Below are 25,574 nucleotides of genomic sequence, written 5' to 3' on the forward strand. Positions count from 1 at the left end.
CAGTATTGTTCTTTACAGCATTGGACTTTAGTTTCACCACTAGACACATCCACAACTGAACATTGTTTCCACTTTGGCTCAGCCACTTCATTCTTTCTGGAACTATTAGTAATTGCCCTCTACTCAGTAGCATATTACTGTGATACTGAATGGTTTGCCTTGGAAATGAACAGAGATCATTCTGTTCATGTTTTTGAGATTGCATCCAAGTACTGCATTTTGGACTCCTTTGTTGACCATGATGGCTACTCCATTTCTTCTGAGGGATTCCTGCCCGCAGTAGTAGATATAATGGTCATCTGAATTAAATTCACCCATTCCAGTCCATTTTAGTTCACTGATTCCTAGAATGTTGACGTTCACTCTTGCCATCTCCTGTTTGATCACTTCCAATTTGCCTTGATTCATGGACCTAACATTCCAGGTTCCTATGCAGAAGGGCCTAGAGGAGCTATCCCATGTTTAAGGTCAGGAAGGGCGGTGGTGAGGAGATACCCCTCGTCCAAGGTAAGGAGCAATGGCCGCGCTTTGCTGGAGCAACTGTGAAGAGATACCCCACGCCCAAGGTAAGAGAAACCCAAGTAAGAGGGTAGGTGTTGCAAGAGGGCATCAGAGGGCAAACACACTGAAACCATACTCACAGAAAACTAGTCAATCTAATCACACTAGGACCACAGCCTTGTCTAACTCAATGAAACTAAGCCATGTCCGTGGGGCAACCCAAGATGGGCGGGTCATGGTGGAGAGATCTGACAGAATGTGGTCCACTGGAAAAGGGAATGGCAAACCACTTCAGTATTCTTGCCTTGAGAACCCCATGAACAGTATGAAAAGGCAAAATGATAGGATACTGAAAGAGAAACTCCCCAGGTCAGTAGGTGCCCAATATGCTACTGGAGATCAGTGGAGAAATAACTCCAGAAAGAATGAAGGGATGGAGCCAAAGCAAAAACAATACCCAGCTGTGGATGTGACTGGTGATAGAAGCAAGGTCCAATGCTCTTCTGTAAAGAGCAATATTGCATAGAAACCTGGAATGTCAGGTCCATGAATCAAGGCAAATTGGAAGTGGTCAAACAAGAGATGGCAAGAGTGAATGTCAACATTCTAGGAATCAGCGAACTGAAATGGACTGGAATGGGTGAATTTAACTCAGATGACCATTATATTTACTACTGCGGGCAGGAATCCCTCAGAAGAAATGGAGTAGCCATCATGGTCAACAAAAGAGTCCAAAATTCAGTACTTGGATGCAATCTCAAAAACAACAGAATGATCTCTGTTTGTCTCCAAGGCAAACCATTCAATATCACAGTAATCCAAGTCTATGCCCCAACCAGTAACGCTGAAGAAGCTGAAGTTGAAAGGTTCTATGAAGACCTACAAGACCTTTTAGAACTAACACCCAAAAAAGATGTCCTTTTCATGATAGGTGACTGGAATGCAAAAGTAGGAAGTCAAGAAACACCTGGAGTAACGGGAAAATTTGGCCTTGGAATACGGAATGAAGCAGGGCAAAGACTAATAGAGTTTTGCCAAGAAAATGCACTGGTCATAACAAACACCCTCTTCCAACAACACAAGAGAAGACTCTATACATGGACATCACCAGATGGTCAACACCGAAATCAGATTGATTATATTCCTTGCAGCCAAAGATGGAGAAGCTCTATACAGTCAGCAAAAACAAGACCAGGAGCTGACTGTGGCTCAGACCATGAACTCCTTATTGCCAGAGTCAGACTTAAATTGAAGAAAGTAGGGAAAACTGCTAGATCATTCAGGTATGACCTAAATCAAATCCCTTATGATATCACAGTGGAAGTGAGAAATAGATTTAAGGGCCTAGACCTGATAGATAGAGTGCCTGATGAACTATGGACGGAGGTTCATGACATTGTACAGGAGACAGGGATCAAGACCATCCCCATGGAAAAAAATGCAAAAAAGCAAAATGGCTGTCTGGGGAGGCCTTACAAATAGCTGTGAAAAGAAGAGAAGCAAAAAGCAAAGGAGAAAAGGAAAGATATAAACATCTGAATGCAGAGTTCCAAAGAATAGCAAGAAGAGATAAGAAAGCCTTCTTCAGCAATCAATGCAAAGAAATAGAGGAAAACAACAGAATGGGAAAGACTAGGGATCTCTTCAAGAAAATCAAAGATACCAAAGGAACATTTCATGCAAAGATGAGCTCGATAAAGGACAGAAATGATATGGACCTAACAGAAGCAGAAGATATTAAGAAGAGATGGCAAGAATACACAGAAGAACTGTATAAAAAAGATCTTCACGACCCAGATAATCACGATGGTGTGATCACTCACCTAGAGCCAGACATCCTGGAATGTGAAGTCAAGTTGGCCTTAGAAAGCATCACTATGAACAAAGCTAGTGGAGGTGATGGAATTCTGGTTGAGCTATTTCAAATCCTGAAAGATGATGCTGTGAAAGTGCTGCACTCAATATGCCAGCAAATTTGGAGAACTCAGCAGTGGCCACAGGACTGGAAAAGGTCAGTTTTCCTTCCAATCCCAAAGAAAGGCAATGCCAAAGAATGCTCAAACTACTGCACAATTGCACTCATCTCACATGCTAGTAAAGTAATGCTAAAAAATCTCCAAGCCAGGCTTCAGCAAAACATGAACCGTGAACTTCCAGATGTTCAAGCTGGTTTTAGAAAAGGCAGAGGAACCAGAGATCAAATTGCCAACATCCGCTGGATCATGGAAAAAGCAAGAGAGTTCCAGAAAAACATCTATTTCTGCTTTATTGACTATGCCAAAGCCTTTGACTGTGTGGATCACAATAAACTGTGGAAAATTCTGAAAGATGGGAATACCAGACCACCTGACCTGCCTCTTGAGAAACCTGTATGCAGGTCAGGAAGCAACAGTTAGAACTGGATATGGAACAACAGACTGGTTCCAAATAGGAAAAGGAGTATGTCAGGGCTGTATATTGTCACCCTGCTTATTTAACTTATATGCAGAGTACATCATGAGAAACGCTAGGCTGGATGAAGCACAAGCTGGAATCAAGATTGCCGGGAGAAATATCAATAACCTCAGATATGCAGATGATACCACCCTTATGGCAGAAAGTGAAGAGGAACTAAAAAGCCTCTTGATGAGAGTGAAAGAGGAGAGTGAAAAGTTGGCTTAAAACTCAACATTCAGAAAACGAAGATCATGGCATCTGGTCCCATCACTTCATGGGAAATAGATGGGGAAACAGTGGAAACAGTGGCTGACTTTATTTTTTGGCCTCAAAATCACAGCAGATGGTGATTGCAGCCATGAAATTAAGAGATGCTTACTCCTTGGAAGGAAACTTATGACCAACCTAGATAGCATATTGAAAAGCAGAGACATTACTCTGCCAACAAAGGTCCGTCTAGTCAAGGCTATGGTTTTTCCTGTGGTCATGTATGGATGTGAGAGTTGGACTGAAGAAAGAAAGCTGAGCACTGAAGAATTGATGCTTTTGAACTGTGGTGCTGGAGAAAACTCTTGAGCTCTTGAGAGTCCCTTGGACTGCAAGGAAATCCAACCAATCCATTCTAAAGGAGCTCAGTCCTGGATGTTCATTGGAAGGACTGATGCTGAAGCTGAAACTCCAGTACTTTGGCCACCTCATGCGAAGAGTTGACTCATTGGAAAAGACCCTGATGCTGGGAGGGATTGGGGGCAGGAGGAGAAGGGGACGACAGAGGATGAGATGGCTGGGTGGCATCACTGACTCAATGGACATGAGTTTGAGTGAACTCCGGGTGTTGTTGATGGACAAGGAGGCCTGGCGTGCTGCGATTCATGGGGTCTCAAAGAGTCGGACACGACTGAGCGACTGAACTGAACTGAACAGTAGCATATTGCCTACCTTTTGACCTGGGAACTCATCTTCTGGTATCATATCTTTTTGCCTTTTCATACTGTACATAGGGTTCTTGTGGCAAGAATACTAGAGTGGGTTCCATTTCCTCCTTCAGTGGACCATGTTTTGTTAGAACTCTTCACAATGACCTGTATATCTTGAGTAGCCCTGCACAGCATGGCTCATTGCTTCATTGAGTTATGCAAGGCTTTTTTCCACTCACTACCCACTGACAAATTAGAACCTTGCATCCTTATCATGAGAGATTCACTTCTACTATAGCATCATCCTACTGTGAGGCTGTAAGGTTAGTGGCATTGTTTTCAATCTCACTAGTTAGTTCAGGAAATTGTGGAGCAGCAATCTGTCCTATTTATGTCTCTACCTTCTAGCACAGGGCTGACCAATAAATATTTTTGAATAAATGAATGAACAAATGCTAAGCCTGACTTTATTACCATCCAGTTTCATTTGGAGGAGTCAAGTAGGAAGACACAGTGGTTCTCTGAGAAGATGTTACATTGCTGTTCCTGTCAGCATTCATTTCTCAAGCAGGAATCAGTGTCAATATGATATAATATAGATACAGATATTTTTCTGCCTGATTTGCATTTTAGGGGTATGTTCTGGTTGAGCAGTTCTAACATGTTAAGAGGAATCTTGGGCTAGGTTAGAGGAAGAGGTAGACTTAGCCTTTTGGATCATGGCAAGTTGTTCCCCCTTGTTTTTTAATATTGGAAAAAGTGCTCTATAATAAAATTGGAGCACGGATTGGAGCAGGAGTTCTTGTTTAACTTGTGTCCTCACCATTCTACTCAGGTCCACTTTGCCTCCCCACCCCTTTTTCTGAACTATCATCTAAGATATTTTGCACTTTCTTTCTGATTGATAGATTGAAACTGCTCCTCGTCTCATCTTCTCTGTAAAGCCATTTCTGCTTGCAACAAATCACTTCATTCCTTCACAATTTCAAGTTTCACTTTATGAATTCTGGAATAAAATACTTTTGAGTAAAGAATATCAACAGAAATATCAAACAGCCTATTATATAGAGGAAGGAGGGTGATTTGGGGGGCCCCTAAGAGTGTGTGCTGCAAACATCAGAGTTTAGATCAATGGCTAGATTAGGCTTGTGTCTTATCTGTGAGCAATCCATCTAACTAGGCAATTGCACCCTGTGTGTTTTGGCCTCAGCAGGAGAGTAGGCCACTGGGGCTCTTTACTTTGATGACCACTAGAACGAATGCTACTGTGGGCTATCAAGTTGGTCTTGGGGAACCAGCTTCTAGCTTAAAAGGTACCCTTAGGGGATGAGGAGGGAATATACTTGTTTGCCTTCTAGATTTATGGAGAGTACTGTTAATATTATAGTAGAATGGTGATGGTAGAGCCTATGGTTGAAACGTTTGGAACCAGAGACACAGAGAGGGCAGTTTCTGGGCCCCAGTGGGGGGCAGAAAAGAGAGCTGGCTCAAATTTCAGATCTGTAAGAAAACACTGTCATCTGAATCAACACCATATCTTACACATACATGTATAAGTTATGTAAAATCTCAGTATCCAGAATCATTAAAATAGGTATATGAAGCTTTTGCAGTCTCTTTTGAAAATATCCAAGGGTGGAGAGGGGAAAAAATCTGGCCAGAAAATCTTAAAATTGTTTTTTTTTTTTAATGTTTAAAAATTTTATTGAAACATAGTTGATTTTCAATGTTACGTTAATTTCTGCTGTACTGCAAACTGATTCAGTTATACACACATATATTCATTTCATATTCCTTTCTATTAGGACTTCCCTGGTGGCTCAGATGGTAAAGTGTCTGCCTACAATGCAGGAGACCCAGTTTCGATCCCTGTGTCAGGAAGATCCTCTGGAGAAGGAAATGGCAACCCACTCTAGTACTCTTGACTGGAAAATCCCATGGACGGAGGAATCTGGTAAGCTACAGTCTATGGAGTCACAAAGAGTTGGACACGACTGAGTGATTTTCTTTATCTTTATTTCTTTCTTTCTATTATGGTTTATCACATAATATTGAATATAGTTCCTGTGCTATACCATAGGTGTTTATCCATTCTATATAATAGTTTGCATCTGCTAATCCCAAACTCACAGTCTTCCCCTTCCTGACCTTTCCTACCCCTTGACAACCACAGTTCTGTTCTCTGTGTCTGTGAATCTGTTTCTGCTTTGTAGGTATGTTCATTTTTGTCATACTTTGGAGAAGGCAATGGCAACCCACTCCAGTACTCTTGCCTGGAAAATCCCATGGATGGAGGAGCCTGGTAGGCTGCAGTCCATGGGGTCGCTAAGAGTCAGACACGACTGAGCGACTTCACTTTCACTTTTCACTTTCCTGCATTGGAGAAGGAAATGGCAACCCACTCCAGTGTTCTTGCCTGGAGAATCCCAGGGACGGGGGCGCCTGGTGGGCTGCCGTCTATGGGGTCGCATGGAGTCGGACACGACTGAAGCGACTTAGCAGACTCCACATATACATGATATCATATGGTATTTGCCTTTCTTTGTGTGACTTAATTTCACTTAGTATGGTAACCTCTAGGTCCACCCATGTTGCTGCAAATTGTCCAGAAAATTTTGTTCTTTTCTTTCTGTAAATTCCCACAGGCTTCTTGTGACACTCAACCTGAAGAAGTTTTCTTTCCACTAGTCTCTCTGGGGACTGTCTGTCTAGCGAGCCTCTCTTTACAGGGCACGGTTTGCGATGTAAGACAGAAGGGGGAAAGATTGCAACTTGGACAATTTAAAATTATGTTTTATCTTTATGACACATACTTTGCTCTATTTCAAGGGTGTGTAGACTACTGCTATGATTAATATACTAGAAATCTGTTCAGTGGGTCACTGAATTCATAGACACTTTTCATCATTTGCATTTTCCCAATAGGTATTAAAAGGCAAGTGCTATCATGTAGGTGGTCTAGGAAATTTTCAGTTAAAACAAATATTTTGTTCTCAAAAGAGGTGGAGGCATCTATTAGTTGGATTGGGCCACTTTTATTTATTTTTTGAATAACTGTCTGAAGTGTGTTTCGGTGCTTTAAACATATTTTAACTATAATTTTTTTTTCTCCTGATTTGGCTTAATCAGTACCAGGGTAAATGATCTCATTCTGTGGTGTAGTTGTAACACGAAGTGATTGATTACCTGGAAAAAATCTCTAATGAATGGTGGCTCTAGGCAATGATTATCAATGGCTACACAGACAGTAGGTTAAAGTTCATGCAGAGGCTTTTTAGTGGGTGAATCACGTTGACATGATCTAAACTCATTCATTATCACAAAAAAGTGCATCAGACATTTTTTTCCTCCCCATGTTAGGCAGTAGGTCATCACAGCATTGTTTATAGCATCTTGATGCTAAAAATATTGAACTTAAATGTAATAAAACCTCTGTATCTACCTACCCATTTATAAAAAATACAAAGGAAATTTGGGTAACACCACAGGAGACATTCAATCACTGGACATAAATAGCATGGAGAAGAATGGGAGAGCAAACTGTTTTGGATTAAAAGAGACTTACAAGACTAATCAAGCAAATGCTATTTGTAAACTTGGTTTGGATCCTGATTTCAATAAGTTAACTATAAAAATACATTTTTGAGACGATCAGAGAAATACAAGGGAGGTTATATGGAGATAATAAGAAATTCTTGTTAGTTTTGTTGAATAAGATAATGGCTTTGTGTTGAAGTTAAAAAGAAAAGAAAAAACCCAAACATTCATAAATCCATGCTGGAGTACTTATGGGTGAAATGATAGGCAATCTGGGTTTTGAAAACCAATATGAAAAAAGGTGGAAAGTAGAGATGAAATAAAAATGGCAGAACCGTTGATAATTACTGAAGACGAGAGCAAGTATTTGGAGTTCATAGTCTAGTCTTTCTAATTTATGTATGTGAAAATTTCCATAATGAATGGTTAATGAAACTGAAACACATTCTAGTATTTGTTTGAAGGCCTCAGAGAAATGAAGCAGAGGACATAAATAATGGAATAAACTATGCCTCTAACTGATGCATCCATTTTTCTTTTTTTATTAAGGAGGTATTTTGTGGGTGTTTGTGGGATTAAGAGGTGGGAATGCAATAGACACAGGTTCAAGCTGTCTTATTTGAAGGGAACAGGAATCCAGAGAAGAAGGTGGTAATTGCTGGTCAGTGGAGGAAATGTAGAAAGGACAGTGCTAGTTTAACTGGAGACTGCTGGATGCTGTGGTGTGAATGTTTGTTTTCCCCTCAAATTCACATGTTGAATTCTAATGCACAATGTGATGGTAATACAAGTTGGGGCCTTTGGGAAGTGATTAGATGATGAGGGTGGAGATTCATGAATAGGCTTAAATAATGGGATAGAGCTTCCTAGGCCCTCCTGCCATGTGAAGATGCAACAAGAAGTCTGTGACCTAGAAGAAAGCCCTCATCTGACCATACTGGCATCCTGATCTCAGACTGCTAGCCTCCAGAACTGCGTTTATTCTTTATAAGCTACCCAGTCTGTTTTTTGCTGTTGTTGTTATTGTTTTTGGTTGCATATGGTTTTTGCTGTTGAGGGGCATGCAGGCTCTTCATTGCCTTACAAGGGCTTTCCTCTTGTTGAGCATAGACTATAAGTGCTTGGACTCAGTAGTTGCGGCAGGTGGTTTTTCTAGTTGCAGCATGCAGGCTTATTCACCATGTGGCCTGTTCCACTACCAAGATTGGTTCTGCATCTCCTGCATTGGAAGGTGGATTCTTAACCACTGAACCATCAGGGAAGTCCCTAGTCTGTGGTATTTTGTTATAGCAGCTAGAAGATACAAATATACTGGGCCATGTTTAATTCAAATATGTTTTACTTTCCTGCTAAACTTGAGACCAGGGACTGTCTCAGCTATTGGCCTATCCTTTGTGCCTGCTAGAATATCTGGGAAAAGATTGGGCCCTTAATAAATATTGACTTGACGGATGATTAAACTTCAGTTGATTGGCACCCCCTTTTGTATGAGTGACCTAGATAAGGCTTTAACAAATAACCAATGCAATGAGTAAGTTGTTCTAAAACAAATTCTTAGTGTTGGAGAGAAAATGGTCACTATTAGGTGTCAGGAATATTATGCCAAATAAATACAAAGCATCTTCATTATAGCTAGGCACTGGGCTATTTGGAGATGGAGTCACTGTACCTCTTTGCAGCCTCATGAATTCTCATTATCATTTTCCTGGTTATAACGAGCAAGAATATTGCAAAACATACTACTTTCTTAGGGACAGTATTACCCATGTGGAGACACAAGATTACCTGAAATGAGGAGACAAAAGGGGCTTCAATAAAATTACTTCCTATCAAGTGTAATAAACATGTACAATAAGTTATTATTAAGGACCTTTGAGGCAGGCCACATTAATGAGATATGGAGACACCTAAATTAGATTTCAAGTAAAAAAAAAAAAAGAGAGAGAGAGCGATAGCAAGAATAAAGATGAATGTAAAAGAGAAGAGGAAACTGGGAAATGAAGAAAACAAAAAGGAGCAGGTCTGATGAAAATTGCCCTGCCATTCTGTGGCAAGAGTGAAAGCAAATCTAATGACTTTCTCTGCTTTCAGTTTTAAAAATAAGAGACACTTCTCAGATATGAAATGTGGTCCATTATCTGTCAATGGTGTTCTGAGTTGTCTTCAGGCAGCAAATATATGCCATAAAATAAACTTTAAACTCCCCACCCCTCCTTTTTTTTAGGGGTGGCACAAATCTAGTCTGTTTGGAAAATTGGTTCTTCATGACAGTTTTCTGCTCTTGCAAGAAAAATTCATTGATGAGTGTGATGTGTGTGTATGCCTGTATGTAGGCTGTGCTTCATGGATTTTATGATGAACCCTTTTTTCACATTTCAAGATCTTTGAAACCAAGGTGTGTGTCAAAGTTTAATTGGCAGCATCTTTTCTGTCTTGATGGCTCACAAAATAACGTTGCATATTATAATTGACCACATCTTATGTTGTGAATTTAATTTATTTAGTGGCAGGGTAGGGTGAAGAAAAAGGAAAAGGACAGAAGTAGGAGAAAATGTGATGTTACTTTGTAGTAATGGCATAATTTAGAAAAAATTCTTTTTCACATCCATTCCTAATATTTGTATGACTGGGGATAAAAATGGCATTTGCTTATATTCTTTGGATGAATCCATGAAAATTGTTAAACTCTTCCTTCTGAACTTGTTTCTCCCAGCCTTTTCTGCCTCTCATACATGCATAATTTTAGCTTGGTTCGAGGTCCACATTTACATCTTTCTAAAATGTGCCCATGACTTAGATCAACTGTTAGTTTGAGAAGAATCAACCATGAAAAAAATCTAAAGACAGCATCAGGTCTGTACTCTAAGGTAGGACAAAAATGTCCTTAATACCTTAGAGAGTTCTAGTAAGGCCAGATATATTGATGTGTGCACAAGCTGTGCTTCTGCTTCTGTTTCTCATTTCTGGCTTTCTGGGCACAAGCTCACACTGGATGTTAAGCAACTGAAGGCTTCAGCCCTGCAACTATGAAATAAAGGGGCATTGATTATTTCCTATAGGAGGGAGTTGCTTTCAACGCTTCAAAGCAGTTCCTTTGATTCCTTTCTGCAGTTGTAGGTCCTGAGGATTCCCACTTAGAGGTGAGGGCATTAACTCTCATGGGCTCAGTGGGTGTGCCATTCGTCACACAGAGCGGGAGAAAGTGCCGCTGAAAAACCAATGCCTCCGCAGCTCAGGAGCCTTGAATATCTTCTCATGCTGGATCAGGCATCTCTTAATCTAGTTTTGATTTTGTGATACAACTGAGCTCAGATCAGTGGGTCTTAGACTATGGTTCTGGTTGGATCAGCAAGGTGGCACTGCTCGAGGCTATGGGGCAGAGAGTAAAGACATGTATCTGAATATTGGCTGCTGACAATCAAGCAGTGAGTTTGGAATATAGGGACAGAAAGCAGTAGCATGCAGTCTCTGGTGCTATCTTTCACCCAAACAACAGGTAGAAATTCAGTGAAAAATACTCATCAAGTCAATTGAGCCAAATTAGGATAGGCAAGGTTTAAGAGTTCTGGGCATATACTCATTGAACACAGAAGAAGTGGTGTGATGTTTGCCTGCCTCCTATGCAAATGTTCTTTTATGCATCTGTATAGTTACCAGTTTCATCAGACCCAATCTTTCCTTGCCAGAAACCAAACAAAATGTCATCTCTCTTTTGGAGAGATTTCGTCATTGACAAATACATAATTTCACTTACCCAGTGAGAGAAATGTTGACACTGACAAGAAGATAGTACCTTTTACCTTCAAAACTGTTTTATAGGAAACAATTTAAGCTAAAAGAGCTTTTTCTTCCATTTTCTCAGTTTTATCAGCAATGATTACTCCCTTTGCCGCTCTGCCATGTCAACCTACATCCAAAGTACTTGAGATTGATCTGATCTGTGTCTGGTTTAAAATGAAAATTATGTATTCCTGGGCCAGGTTTTAGAGTTGGGGCGTCTATGGGGGTTTGGGGCAAGGTTTAGGGTCCTGGTAAGCTGTGAGGGGGTGGAGGTGTGTGAAATCTTGTAGCTGTGAGGGGGTGGAGGTGTGTGAAATCTCAGTGCCCGGAGAGCTGCCTCTCAGCATCATCACCACATTGGACAAGGTCACTGCAGGGAAAAGAGTCATCCCAGGTCCCAAACAAGGATGTCTATGAGATAAGCAAGAGCAGTAAGTTTGGCTGGAAAGAGCCAAAGAGAGGAATAAGGGAATGGGCCACCCGTATATGTTCCCAGCTAGAGGCAGATGCCTTTGTGGTTTGGAGTGCACCTTAGGAATCACACTGCTGCTGCTGCTGCTGCTGCTAAGTCGCTTCAGTCGAGTCCGACTCTGTGCGATCCCAGAGACTGCCTACCTTCAAATCCCGCTTCTCCCCTTACTTGACTCTGTGACCTTTGTGAGCTAAGAGCTCTCTCTGAGCCTTAGTTCTCTCATCTGTGAAATGAAGATTATAATGATTCTGATGTCACTGGAGGCTTTAATGATCACGCATATAAATCAGTTAGCTTAGTTCCTGTCACATAGTAAGTGCTCAATAAATGTTACATGAATTTTTTAATTCCTTCATCAATCATATTGGTCTTTCTCATCAGACTATGAACTCTTCTGGGATGAGAATTCTTATTTGTTACTTTACTCTCTTGTGTCTTTCTTCCCCTCTCAGCAATCTTAGCAGAGCCCTTAAGATGGTATCTCTCCATGCTTCCTTCACCTCCTCTTTTCCTATTTCCCCTAAAACATCACTGGCCGCTCTTCCTCAGTTTTCTTTGCTTCCTCTTCCTCCTGCACTTTATCTCTCGTTTCCAGCTTCTTCCCTGGGCTTCTCCATATTTATTCATTCTCTCAACTCCCAACATTGATATCTCCTGAACTGGCCTCTTTTCTGAGTCCCAGACTCACAGAGGAGGATTGTTACTAGATATTTCCCACTGGATATTTCCTGGATAAGTCCAATTTCAGAAACCAAGAGCTCAAAATCAAAACTTGTTCATCTTCGCTTGCCAAAGCATCTCCCTGATGACTCCATAATTCCTGTAATTTCTCCAGCAGAAACTGGATAGTGCCGTCCATCTTCACTAGCCCTATTTGATCTGTGAGCAAGTCCTTTTGCTTCAGCCTCCAGACAATCTCAGGGCCAGCCACTTCCATCCACCTCTGTTGCCACCACTCTAATCTAGGCCATCTTGGTCTCTTCTAGAATACTACAGCAGCCTCCTAACTGTTCTCCCTGTCTCTGCTGTTGGCCTGCAAGAGTCCATTTTACATGTGCAGCCAGAGAATCTTTTAAAGACAAATCTTTTAAAGACATTATTCCTTTAAGTGTAATCCATCATGGCTTCCTTTGCACATAGCACAAGACCTAGAGTCCCTGAAGAGTACACAGAACTCTGCAGAATGGGGCCCCGCCTGTTTCTCAAGCAGCCTGTCCACCCTGCTTTCTGCACTCACCACTATCCAGTCACGTGAGCCTGTTTCATGCTCTGTATCTTTTTATGAATTATTTCTGATACTTGGAATCCCTTTCCACCACCTTCCGTGTGTGTGCTCTCATTCAACAGAGATTGTCCTGAGTATCAGTGTGGGCCATGTGGGCTGACCTTCCCCTAGTTCTCTCTGTTCCAGTCTCCTTATTATTTCCTTCATGCATTGCATGCATGCTAAGTTGCTTCAGCCATGTCTCTTTGCAACCCTGTGGACTGTAGCCCGCCAGGCTGCTCTGTCCATGGGATTCTCTAGGCAAGAATACTTGAGTGAGTTGCCATGCCCTCCTACAGGGATCTTCCTGACTCAGGGATCAAACCTGTGTCTCATGTCTCCTGCATGGCAGGAGAGTTCTTTATCTTTAGTGCCACTTGGGAAGCCCTCATTTCCTTCATAGAACATTTCAATTTGCAATTTGTAATTCTTTTATTTAATTGTTTTGTGTCCTTTTTCCCCACCAGGGCACAGGGATCACTTCTGGGTCTTTTACCATGGTTTCCCCAAACCATAGTGCCTGGCACATTAGTTAGACTCTGTAAATACCTGGTGAATGAATGAAGCCAACAAAGTGCTGGATAGCCGTGTACTGAGTGAATGAGCAAAGCTACTGAGATCTAAAATCTTGTGACTCTTTTTAGGGATGATGGCGTTGTTCCATGGGGCAGGGGAAAGACTGGGGACATTGGTGCAGAAAAACAGAGCTCGGCTTGGAGCTCTGCCTCTTATTAGCTATGTGAAATAGGAAGTGTTTCTTAACCATTCAGCTTTCATTTTCTCATCTGTAAAATGGGGATTAGACATCCTTACCTCAAAGGCTGTTATGTATGTGAATCCCCTGGCATAGAGCTAGCATGGGATTAGCACTCAACATCTGGCCACTCACTTCTTTCCTTCTACCAACAAAACTGGAGCTGCAGGCATCTGTGAGCTGATGAGAAAGGCCATTTTGGAGAAGAGAGAACTTCCAGGTGCCAGCTGCCTTCCCCACTTACCCCCAGGTCATACTACATTAGGAATCTCAGACCAGCCATTGCAGGAAGCACACTCTAGCAGCAGAAGTTGCCAATTATTGTGGGACATACAAGATAATTCATTGCCTTTGCTTGTCCTTCCTTGGGTTTGCTGACTTTGAATTGAAGATTCTCAGATACTTCTGTTCAGAATATGACCATATTTCGGAGTGAAATCCAGTGTCATTTTTTTTTCTTTTTCTAATTTTCTCAACTTTGTTTCTCAATACCCTCCTAATTCCTACCTCCATTACTAAAAACTCTGCTTGGACATATACTAGAGTCCTCTAAGAGCTCCTGACACTATTTCATTAGGTGGTACTGTCTCATTTGTCTAAAAATCTGCTCTCTGCTCTTCATTCATCAGCAGAAGGGTTGAGCTTTTTCTGGGGTCCTAACAGCTCCTGCTCACTTGACTTCTGGACTTCTTCCTTTCCCTTTTCCATAACCTCCTTGTCCCTGTTCCTACCATCCTTCTGTTTTTCTCTCCATCCCTCCTTATATTTACTGTCTCTTACCTGAGTGTTCCCTTCATCTTTTTCTTACTCCGTGGTCCTCCTTGAGTAGCATAACTGGTAGAGAAGATACTTGGGTGCCCCTTGTCACCACCCTGGGTCTGCTTGAGATTTCAGCCATGGCTTATGGAAGACAGCTTTGGGTCCACTTTGCTTCTGTGCCTCAGAGCCTTCTCCATTGCAAAGGCAACCTGGAAGGAAGGGGGAGTTATCACCCCAGAGGCAACTGTCAACCACAAGGGAGGAACCTTGGGTCTTGGTGACTCACTGGATTTAGCATTTGAGTGATGAGGATGGGGTTAGGCTAACTGCCAGGTTGTTGAGTTGGGGGAGACTGGGAGAGTCCCAGGGATGGAGCCAGTTGTCAAGATAGAGGGTGGAGGCAACATATCAAGTGAGGGCAAGTAACCCCAGGGCAGAAATCACTTTATTTAACTTTGTACTCCCAATATTTAGCATAGCACCAGTGTCTAAGTGCTCACAAAATGTTTACTGAAATAGGAAACCCATTTCTTCCTGTGTCAGTGTCTTTAGGGAAAGGTTTGATTGGTATGGCTTTCTTTAGAAAGCCAGGAGCTGCTACCCAGACTCTATAATATTATCCTGAGATATTAACATATTTTTCTCTTTTAATATTTGTTCCATTATAGCACAAAACATCAGTATGAGAGTCATAAAACTGCTATTTCCTTGTCATTTATCAAGCCATTTTGGAAGTCATTTGCTTTTGGGAGGATTAATCTTCTAGAAGATCAGTATTGCATAGTATTTTGGTACGCATCCTAAGTGATTCAGCAAACGTAAATTGTTTAGCATTTATATATCACTTATATTCTCCAGGAGTGCAACATTAGTTAATTCTCATGATACTTAGGGATAAGAGTCAAATCCAAGTCATGATTTGTATATGTTTCAAGTTTATAAGTGTTTTCTGTCTGCCTTTTTTGTCAGTAGCTATTTCACTTTTGAGCACCAGGACTTCTATTTAATTTTGTTTATCGCATTCTTCTTGGACTGGTAAAAATGTGACAGCTTTTGTTTGATGCTCAAAAGCTGTTTGAATAGCTGATCTCAAAGGTCCTATCCTGCTGGGAATTAGAGGTTGTTCTTGGAGTTGGAGGCTGATTTCATTGTCAGGGGATAAAGCAGGAAGTTGCTTCATGAATGGCCGAGTTGTTCCGGGTTCTAGCTGCTCCCATCCCTGGGGAAACATCAACTAGGCTTCACAGAGACACAGCCCCTTGAGTGGAGAAAGTGTGAGCATTAACCCAGGAGTGAATGCTAGTATGCTGCCCTGTGACATGCTTGACTGAGACATGAAGGAGAATGCCCTGGAAGTCATGTGCCCCTCAAGGCAACTACAGGGAGCCTTGGCTGCCTTACTGAGGGTCAGCATGCTGAAAGGCTGGGAGACAGCTGACTGCTGCCTGTAAATTCAGCGCACCACCTAGAACAAGGCACAGGAGCAGAGGCCACAGACATTAGATCAACCCAGGTATAGAACAGGGAGGCCTGTCTTCTTCTTGCTGGTCCAGCTTGTGGCTATAGCTGGCGTGAACCATTCCAACACAGACCAGAATAGATATGAACCCCAGCAGAAGGAGGTGGGGGCTGACTAGATGGACACCACTCTGTTTTAATACCATGAAGAATCCCCTTGTATCCAGATGCTTCCCAGAAGTTTGAGGGGTGAACTTTGAGTCTAAGTCAATCTTTACCCCCCCAAAGTAAGCCTTGAATTAGAAGAGACCAAGTTATCTTATGCTGAAGGATTAAACATTTTCTATAATCAGCAGAAATGATCAGCAGAACATCAAGAGCTAAGCTGAGATGGGTTACAAGTCAATTTTTAAATATCAGTTTTGCTAATTTTATAGACTCTCATGATGATCAAACATTCCATCAATTATTTGTTATTATACCAGTAGATGAGGAAATTGAAGCTCAGGGTAGTAATAACTCACTTGAAGGCACCCAACTAATATAGCGTGTGCTGTTTTCTAAGCCAGGTCTGACCCCAGGTCTATCTGATTTCAGGTCTGTCTATCCCAGGTCTCCCTGACCTCAGACCTCCAGTCTGATATTTGCTCTCATCCTTTACCCTAATGGATTATTAGTGCTTCCTAAACTTTCACACCAAAGTGTTCGTTAGGTACAGAGGATGGCTGCATAGCCATCGGGTGATGGAGAGTGGGTGTATGAGGGTGAGGACTGGTTAGAGGTTTCATCAGAAACCAAAGGCAATATGGAATTTCTTTGAATCTCCTTTTTTTTTTTTTTTTTCAAAAATTATATTTGCTATGAAAAACTCATCCATTTTGTATTCTGCCACATATCTACTTTTGAAATGTTTTAAATTATGTAACATTTAGAAAAATGAGTTTTCTCAGATAAGCCATCTTTATCCTCTGGCTCCAAGTATAATTCGGCCAACCTTGGTGAACCCTCCAGGGTACATGCATCCTAATTTGCGAACCAGTCGGTTGTCTCAGGCAGATACAAGGTGGCAAGACAAAGGATTCATGTGACAAAAGACAGCTAAAGCAAAATTGAAAACATTTGGACCACAGTATGAGTAAACAAAGAAATAAAGTGTATGTGAGAAAGAGAGAGAGAAGGAGAGAAAGACAGAGTCTGAGATAAAGACTGAGAGCTAGAGAGAATAGGCAGAAGAGGTGGATTGAGACAGAGGGAGGGTATTGATTGTTGGTTGATTGGCCCAGAAGGTTAGCTCAGGGTGTCAATGGAAGTTATTGGTTTTTGTGCCCATGGGCCTGTGTGACTGATTAACTTTGTAGGTTAGAGCTGGAGGTGCCTGGGACTGAAGTTGTTAGTTGGGTCATCACCCTGTCCTGGTCATGTCTGGGAGGGGCGTGGGTCTCTGGATGGGCTGGGCGAGAGGACCTGTCCTCAAGAGATGTGGAGCTAGAGACTGAATTCTGTCTGCACATGTGTTCTGGTCTTTAGAACTGCTGTCTCACTGCTCCTCTCTGTTTCTGGGGATATGTGTTTATTCATCAAGTAATCTTCTGGCTCTTAGTTTGTTTTCCAGAAGGGAGTACCCTAATTATCAGACATGAATATTCCATTGTTGGAAAGGTTTTCTTTCTTTATTGTAAGTTGATAAATTGGCATCCCAGTTTAACAACGCATCTCCTGTAAATTTTCTTAGCAAACATCTGCTCCCAGAGGGAGAACACATTTGGGTGAACAAGAAGTCAGGTTTTGCATCTTTAAAGCTGAGGTGCAGCCCCTTGAATCCATGATAGTACCTGTGGGCATGAAGAAGGAATCTCTCTGAGGCCGGGTCTGAGCAGCCAGCCAACTGATTTTACCCATCCCTTTCAATAACATCTTCCTCTAGGGGGAATAACCTTGTGCATAGTTATGGACACACTTATGAAAATGTTCATTCTGTAGTAAGCAGAGGACTGCAGATAGAAAACTGACATGGCATTTTTACTTAGAAAATTGGCAAAGTAATGATAATACATGTAGCATTGGGGCGGGTATATAGAAAACTGCCTTTTCATACTGCTGGTGAGAGCGTAAAGTAGTTTAGTTTTTCCCCACACCCCCTTTTTTCTTATGTGGTAAAAGATTTAAAATCTTCTCTGCCCTTTGATTCACCAATTCTACATCCAGGAATTAATCCTGAGGAAATAATAACTGTTTGGCTTATAACAGTGAAAAACCATACATCCCCATGACACATGCCCTTCAGTAGAGAGTGGCTGAGTCGGTTATGGTTCATATATATGATGGAATACAACAGGCCACTAAAATGATCCTGTAGCAATCAACTCACAGACAGTGACAGATATCCTTGATTCAGTTGAGTCAAAAAATATTGGATAATGTATTCAATATATGAAGTCCAATTCTATTTTAAATATCTGAGAATATATACATGTGTGGATGTACCCATACATGTGTTTGTATATATGTGCATATGCCCATTTACAATGGCGTCTCTGAGAAATGGGACGGTGACTGCTTCCAGTAGAAACCCATCTGGTCCTCATCCTTGTTGAGACATCAGAAGATCCTTTGGTATTAGTTCATTTAGTCTACCTAACCTTGCCTGCCTGGAGAAAGAAATGGCAATCCACTCCAGTATTCTTGCCTGGGAAATCCCATGGACAGAAGAGCCAGGTGGGCTACAGTCCATGGTTTTGTGAAGAACTGGACACGACTAAGTGACTAAACAACAAACCTGCCTGTCATTCCTGTGTTAGTGGTCTCTTGTTCATGATTTTCCTAGACCTGGCCAGGATGGCTTCTGGCTTCTACTCTAAATTCGTGCCTGTATTCCTCTTTATTCCACTTTTGCCCCATATTCCCCCTGCCATCCTCCCAAGGTGCTCATACCACTGGGGTTTGATTCTTCACTGGTCCAGGAACATCTCCTTTAGTTTCCTGGCTGTGGTTGTTCTTTGCCAGGCTGGTGCCTTTTGGGACTTGACTTCATTGCCCTTCTCATGGTCCTTTCAGTGGTGTGTATGCCCATTTAGCCAGCTTTCTGCTATAGTTTCTTAGCCACCTGCAGTGAGGCCATGCCATCTGTCTGGCATTTGCTCATCCCTAATGTTTTTTTCCATCTCTCTTACCATTCCCACTGCCCCCATGCTTTTGATTGTCCACATGGCAGGACCTGTCACTCATTCCTGGAGAACGTCCAGGATGTGGGATTGAGTGGCAGTGAGCTCGCCTTCCATGTGGGAGAACTGGCTGAGCTCCAAGCAGCTTTGCAGATGACCCTGTCCTGCTGTTTTCTATTAAGCGTGACTTGTGTCTGGGATGGATGACATTGTCCTTCCATGGAGAATTGGGCTTAACCTGTGCATGGAAAATGGCTTCACTGATGGGTGGAACAATTGGACTGAAGGGGAAAAAAGTTCCAGAAGCCAGGAATGGTTTAATGCTGTGCTTTGAAGGCATTACCCAAACTCTTTCTTTCTTTTTCATTTAGGATCTCTACTATTTGCTCAAGAAGCCCTAAGATGTCATTGGAAGGAAGGTACCAGAACCACAGTCATCTTTATGAAGATGAAGCTAAGTGTGAGTAACAGTTCTTTGACTTATGATCATCTGAGGCAAGTTGCTTACCCTTTTTGAGTTTGTTTCCTCACTTTATAAAAAGAAGCTTAGTAATAATAGTAGTAGTTATTAATACTTACTATGTATTTACTATAAGATAGTTACTCTGCTTAACACTTTAATCCTCCTAACAAAAATACAGTAGATTCCATCAATTTTTCTTTTTATGGGTTGGGAAAGGGAAATTTTAAAGAGCTTGCATATCCAAGAGCAGACAGCTTGTGAGGCATGGGGCCCAATATTTGAACCCAGTCAGCCAACTACCAGCCCACACTCCAAGTCAATATATTTGCCTCTTCTATGGACCATAGTAGGTGAAGGGCCTCATTAATGCCAGCACACACCAGGTGCTCAAAAATTGCCCCTCTAAGAGCTATCCTGGGTTGACAAGTGGTCAGAGACTCTCCTCTGTATGGGTATTCTCTGACTTTACAGCTAAAACCCAGAAAGGGGCTGACTGCCTCTGTCCATCTCTTATCAGTGGCTGTAGGCTGCATCTTTCATTCCGCAAGTGACAGTGAGCAATGAACTTCCAATTTATGATCTCCCGCTTTCATCATGGAGCCTCCTGTCCCATGCTCCATCAATCATTGTCACTTTGAATTTTTGCAGTGTTTTACAAAATCAACCTGTGCTGATCTTTCCGTTGGCTTAAACCTCATGCGATGAAGATCTATGCTTTATCTTGTTTCCCTGCAATGGGTGCTGTACCACATAGAATCAACAGACCTCAACAAACACATCCAGGACAATGGCTATGACATTGACTACTGCCACAGTTCATGTTACCCCGCTACACGGGCATCCACTGTGTGGAGCATTAAGTGCTGAGTTCAGAGGTCTCAAACTCAAATTCCTGCCGGGCCAGCAGCTTAGATGAGGAAGCAGGCCAGGTAGATGGTGACCAACCTAGAGCCCATGGTCTCAGTTAAGAGGCTGCTCTGAGCTCTGGCCAGGTGTTGCCAAGCTGGATGGTAAGCTCACTTTTGTCAGATCTTTGCCTTTCTCAAGAGAGATTATAAATATGAATTTCTATGTGCAATTTCTCAATGTAAAATGTTGGCCCAAAATATTCACATTAAAAAAAAACAACACCTCATCTGTGAGCTATATACCATTTGTTTTTACATTCTCTGACCTAGAGCCCTTTTAGGTCACTGAATGAACACTATGCCATCATAAGAGTATAAACTGTGATCCTGGGAAAGTGGATCTAATCCAAAGGTTTCAGTATCCGAGTTCTCTAAAGAACCATTGTCGAGTCATTGCCATTTACAGAGGCAGCCTAGGATCTAAAAGGGCTCACTAGAGGCCCACACTAATTGCTGTGGCCTCCAGGCTCATTCCAGGCTCCTGTCCTGGGTTCCTCATTCTTGTTTTTGTGGCTTTAACATTCCTGTGCTTGCTTCTGGCCTGATTGCCTACCAGCCAAGCCCAGTTGCATGCATCAGCTCACTGCAGCTCTGCAGAGCTGAGGCTTTAGAAACCCAGGTGGGCTTCATGAGCCCCCAGGGCCTCAGCTTCTGATATCTGTGCTCCTCCTGCCCAACCAAACAGCCTGACCATCTTCCCACTGGGAGTGTTTGAGGTAGAAACATGAGTAGAGGCTAACTGTGTCAAATAGAGACTGTGTTCACACACCACACCCCCCAAGGTTGCACAAGGGCCATGAGCCAAGATCTCACCCAGTGCTTCTGGGGCCCCACAGGGTGTTTCCAGTCAGTCCTCACTGGATTCAGCCAGACCTCCTGACTACAGTGAGCTCCGTAGAGCTCCGAATAGCTGGTTTGATGGGATGTGGGTGTGGATGATTTCCGATCTGTCTGGGCTCCTCACCTGGGACTGGGTTAAACATTGACATGAGAGCCTAAGGCAGTGGATTTGGCTGAGAGGGAAAGCAGAGTTATGTTCTGATGGGAGAGAGGTCTTTTCTGAGGCCTATGGGATCTGGGCGTTTGGCTTCCAGTGCAGTGATGGGTTGTAACAGGTGCTTTAGAATCAAAGGTATGAATAATCGAGGGTATTCAAGGCTCATTTTTGAGTCAATGTCAGGGCCTGGGCCAGTCCAACTTTAAGGTTCTCTGGTCTGTTAGAGTTGATTGCATCATTTTGCAACCTGAGCATTGAAGTTTTCTGTTTGATGAAGACTCAAAGCTTCTCCATATCTTCCTTATTTCACATTCTCTCTGGACCATTTGCAAGTATTGACCAGCACTGAAGCTAGCAAAGCCAAAACATGTTAGTGGATACCTGCAAAGCTCACACTTTCAGGAAAAAGCAAAACCACTGATATATAGGATTTTTTAAATCTGAGGATTTTTCCAACCAATGAAGTCCTTCCTTCTTACTGGTAAAGCTGTCAGAGTCATTTGAAGCTGCTGGCCTGTGGCCAGTTGGCACAAGGAGCACAGCTATGCTTCTCTCCCTCTGCCATGTTGGGCAGATATGGTGTCCTGTGATCACATAAGGTTGGTCCGCCTGGGCCGATTTCCCCTTGATCGTGTCTTGGTGCCCAGATTTCATTCACAGAGCTGGAAAGGACAGCATCTGGCGTTGCAGAGCCTTCAGGCTCCAGGTTTGCATTGACCACAGCTGACAGTTTTTACTTTGACTAGTGAAACAATCTTCTTGGTGTCTTGGTATTTCTCTGTGAGGCATCATCACGAATTTGTGCAGAATGGAAGGTTCATGACATTGATTTGTTGAAATGAGGTAAGAGAGTTGCTGGGTCCTCAAACAAATAGGCATTTTAGTGCCAAGTTCAGGGGTCAGTGATGATCAATTGCTCATTCTGGGCTCAGGAGGGAAAGGGTATCTAATGATAATGAGTGGGACCTGAGCTTTCACTCTTTTTCCCCGGAAGCAGTCAATAGTAGCTAGGTCTGGACCATCACCCTCTTTGACTTGGCCCTCTATCATTCATTCTCCAAATATTTATTGAGTGCCTGCTTTGTGTCAAGGACTATGCTAGGTGCTGGAGAATAGAGTCATGGTTAAGAAACATCATTACTATCCTTATGGATCTTTCATTCTAGTTGTGGAGGGCAGTAGATATGTAAGTAAATGATGTCACAGAATTCCATCTGCTTATAGAACATTCAGTAGGCTAATGGGATAAAGAATGGCTGGGGAAGGGCTGCTTTGTGAGAGCTGATCAGTGAAGAGCACTCCAAGTGAGGGCAGTGGGAGGGCAGTAATGTTTAAGCTGAGACCTGACCCATGAGAAAGAGGCAGCCATATGGAGATCATAGGAAAGAGCACTGGGAGCAGAAGGACCAGCACCAGCAAAGGCTCTGAAAAGTCACCATACTTGCTGTGTGTGGGGGCAGAAAGGGGACCCACACAACTGGGGAGCAAAGGAGAGGGTGGAGGAGACAAAGTCAGGAGAAACTCAGTTCAAGTGGGGCCTTATGAGCAAAGCTAGCAATATAGATTTCACTGTGATTGCCTCTTTCCTCCACCAGGAAGGGAGATGCTGGATTTAGAAAAATAATGTTAAATGTAGACTCATGCATGGGATGGGACAACTATCCTTGTTAGTTGCATGTCCCAGGTTTATACCAGAGTGGCCAAATCTGTGTCCAGACCTGGGTCTGTGGACTCCAAATTGTGTGCCTTTCTGCCCCATCCGCCATGCCTCCCTTTCTCCCTGACACTGAAGAGAGGGGTTGTGTGTTATAGATGATGTGGTTATGGAAGTCACCCCAAATGCCCACTGAGATTGCATCAGGCTCTGAGCATCATAGTCCCCATCACATGAAGAAGGCTTGCTGCTGCTGCTGCTGTTAGGTCGCTTCAGTTGTGTCTGACTCTGTGTGACCCCAGAGACGGCAGCCCACCAGGCTCCCCTGTCCCTGGGATTCTCCAGGCAAGAACACTGGAGTGGGTTGCCATTTCCTTTCCAATGCATGAGAGTGAAAAGTGAAAGTGAAGTTGCTCAGTCGTGTCCGACTCCCAGCAACCCCATGGACTGCAGCCTACCAGGCTCCTCCATCCATGGGATTTTCCAGGCAAGAGTACTGGAGTGGGGTGCCATTGCCTTCTCCAAAGAGGGCTTAGGTGAGCACAAAGCCTTCAAATGGGTGTTACTTGTGAGGAAAGTTTTCATAGTCTTGCGGGTAACAGGGCTAGGAGAGGATTTCATCACAGTGTCAAAATAATTGAAGTGAGGAATAATTTTCTAAGGAATAGTAATTGTTACCTGTTTTCACTGAGGACAGAACAAGGCATACATTTCTTTTAAGTAGAAGTTCTTAACTGTTGTCTTTAGATTTTGAAGGGATCCATGAAAGTGGTTGTAGTGTCTACTAGTTATTTTCCATACTTCAAACATCTATAATGTCTAATGGAACCACTTTAGCAGAGTCTACTGTGTAGCAGAATCTATCTACCAAAGTCAAGCAATCCCTCTGCCAGAGTACTGGGCACAAGATGCAGAGTTCTCATATATATTCTTCAAAAGAGAGGTACCAGAAGATTCAGAGCAGTACTATTCAAAATAGCCAATACCTGATTTCAATCCTAAAGGAAACCAATCTTGAGTATTTCCTGGAAGGACTGATGCTGAAGCTCCAATACTTTGGCCACCTGATGCCAAAGAACTGATTCACTGGAAAAGACTCTGATGCTCAGAAAGATTGAGGGCAGGAGGAGAAGGGAAAGACAGAGGATGACATGATTGGATGGCATCATAGACTCAATAGAAATCAGTTTGAGCAAACTCTGGGAGATAGTGAAGGACAAGGAAGCCTGGCATGCTGCAGTTCACGGGTCACAAAGAGTCAGACATAACTTAGATACTGAACAACAGCAGCACACTAGTTGTTGCTGTTGTGCACAGACTATGCACTAGGCACTGAGGATGAACGACCTTTAATTATGTGTCTTCACTTTCACTTTTCACTTTCATGCACTGGAGAAGGAAATGGCCACCCACTCCAGTGTTCTTGCCTGGAGAATCCCAGGGACGGGGGAGCCTGGTGGGCTGCCATCTCTGGAGTCACACAGAGTTGGACACGACTGAAGCGACTTAGCAGCAGCAGCAGCAGCAACATGGATCTCATCAAACGTTGACTGAAAGTGGCCACAGGGGAAGAATACATCATGTAAGAACCATTTACCCTGGAAGTCAGGATAGGGATTACGGTTGAGTAGGGGAAGCATGGTGACTGGAAGGGAGGTCAAGGCTGCTGATGCTGTTCTGTTTCTTGATCTGGGTGCTGGTTATGTGACTATGTTCAGTTTGTAAAGATAAATTGAGCAATACACTTTTGATATGTGTGCTTTTAATTTTAATCAAATTAAAAAATTTAAAAATGCTTAATGCAGGTTTCATGATAGCCATTGGTGGTTTTTATTACATGCCCCATTAAAAATAACTTTTCAACAGATAAGATAGGAGAGGAAATTAATTGTTGTTGGAAAAATTGTTTGGGGAGCAATACTTTTTAAAAATGTTGGCCCAGCGCAGGGCAAAACTGATGGATGGATTTTCTCTAGGGACCTTTTGTGAAAGCTTGGGGACCAGTGGGCTGAACTTTCAAAGTAAACTGTCTCATTGATGGTGTGTTCATTACCGAGGGAATTGGTGGCAGGCTTGTGGTATTTTCATGAACATTTTAAGATAACATTGTCATTCTAAGATGACTTAGATTCAGACCTTGCAAGACATAGGGAGATGGGTTAATGATCTTTCTCAGGTGCATTTTTTAGACTGGAGTTTACTATTCAGTGAGAGAGAGGTGTGGGTTCCAAGTTCCTCTGGGCTCCTTCCCTTCCCTCCATCTGGAGAACTGCAGGTGTCCATCCCTATTGTCCAATTCTCAGCTGCCACCTCCCGGTCAGTCATTAACAAGGAGGACCTTACATAAGGGGAGAAATCATATGTGATTGAAAATGAATTTGTCATGTGGATCAATGAGACAAAGGGCTTATGTTCTGGTAGGACCCTGGCTCATTGCTCCTCTTGGCAACTGGGCAACCTTCCACCATCTGGCAGCTACCCCTTGCCACCATCTGCCAGCCAACCAGCCAATC

At 42.7% G+C, this 25,574-nt stretch overlaps 1 protein-coding gene across 6 annotated transcripts in view; it reads left to right on the plus strand.

The window, feature by feature from the left end:
• The window catches only part of LOC147378256 (uncharacterized), a 407,307-nt gene that overhangs the window by 347,711 nt on the left and 34,022 nt on the right, over positions 1-25,574 (plus strand). For all 6 annotated transcript variants that reach the window (XR_015145635.1, XR_015145614.1, XR_015145627.1 and 3 more), the window contains 2 exons: positions 5,660-5,808; positions 19,411-19,499. The gene's annotated coding sequence lies outside the window, so the exon portion shown is untranslated. The remainder of the gene's footprint in view (positions 1-5,659; positions 5,809-19,410; positions 19,500-25,574) is intronic.

Source organism: Bos grunniens, chromosome 2 (genome assembly GCF_055505025.1).
Source record: "Bos grunniens cultivar Pamir isolate PY7600 chromosome 2, Bosgru_T2T1.0, whole genome shotgun sequence".
NCBI lineage: Eukaryota > Metazoa > Chordata > Mammalia > Artiodactyla > Bovidae > Bos > Bos grunniens.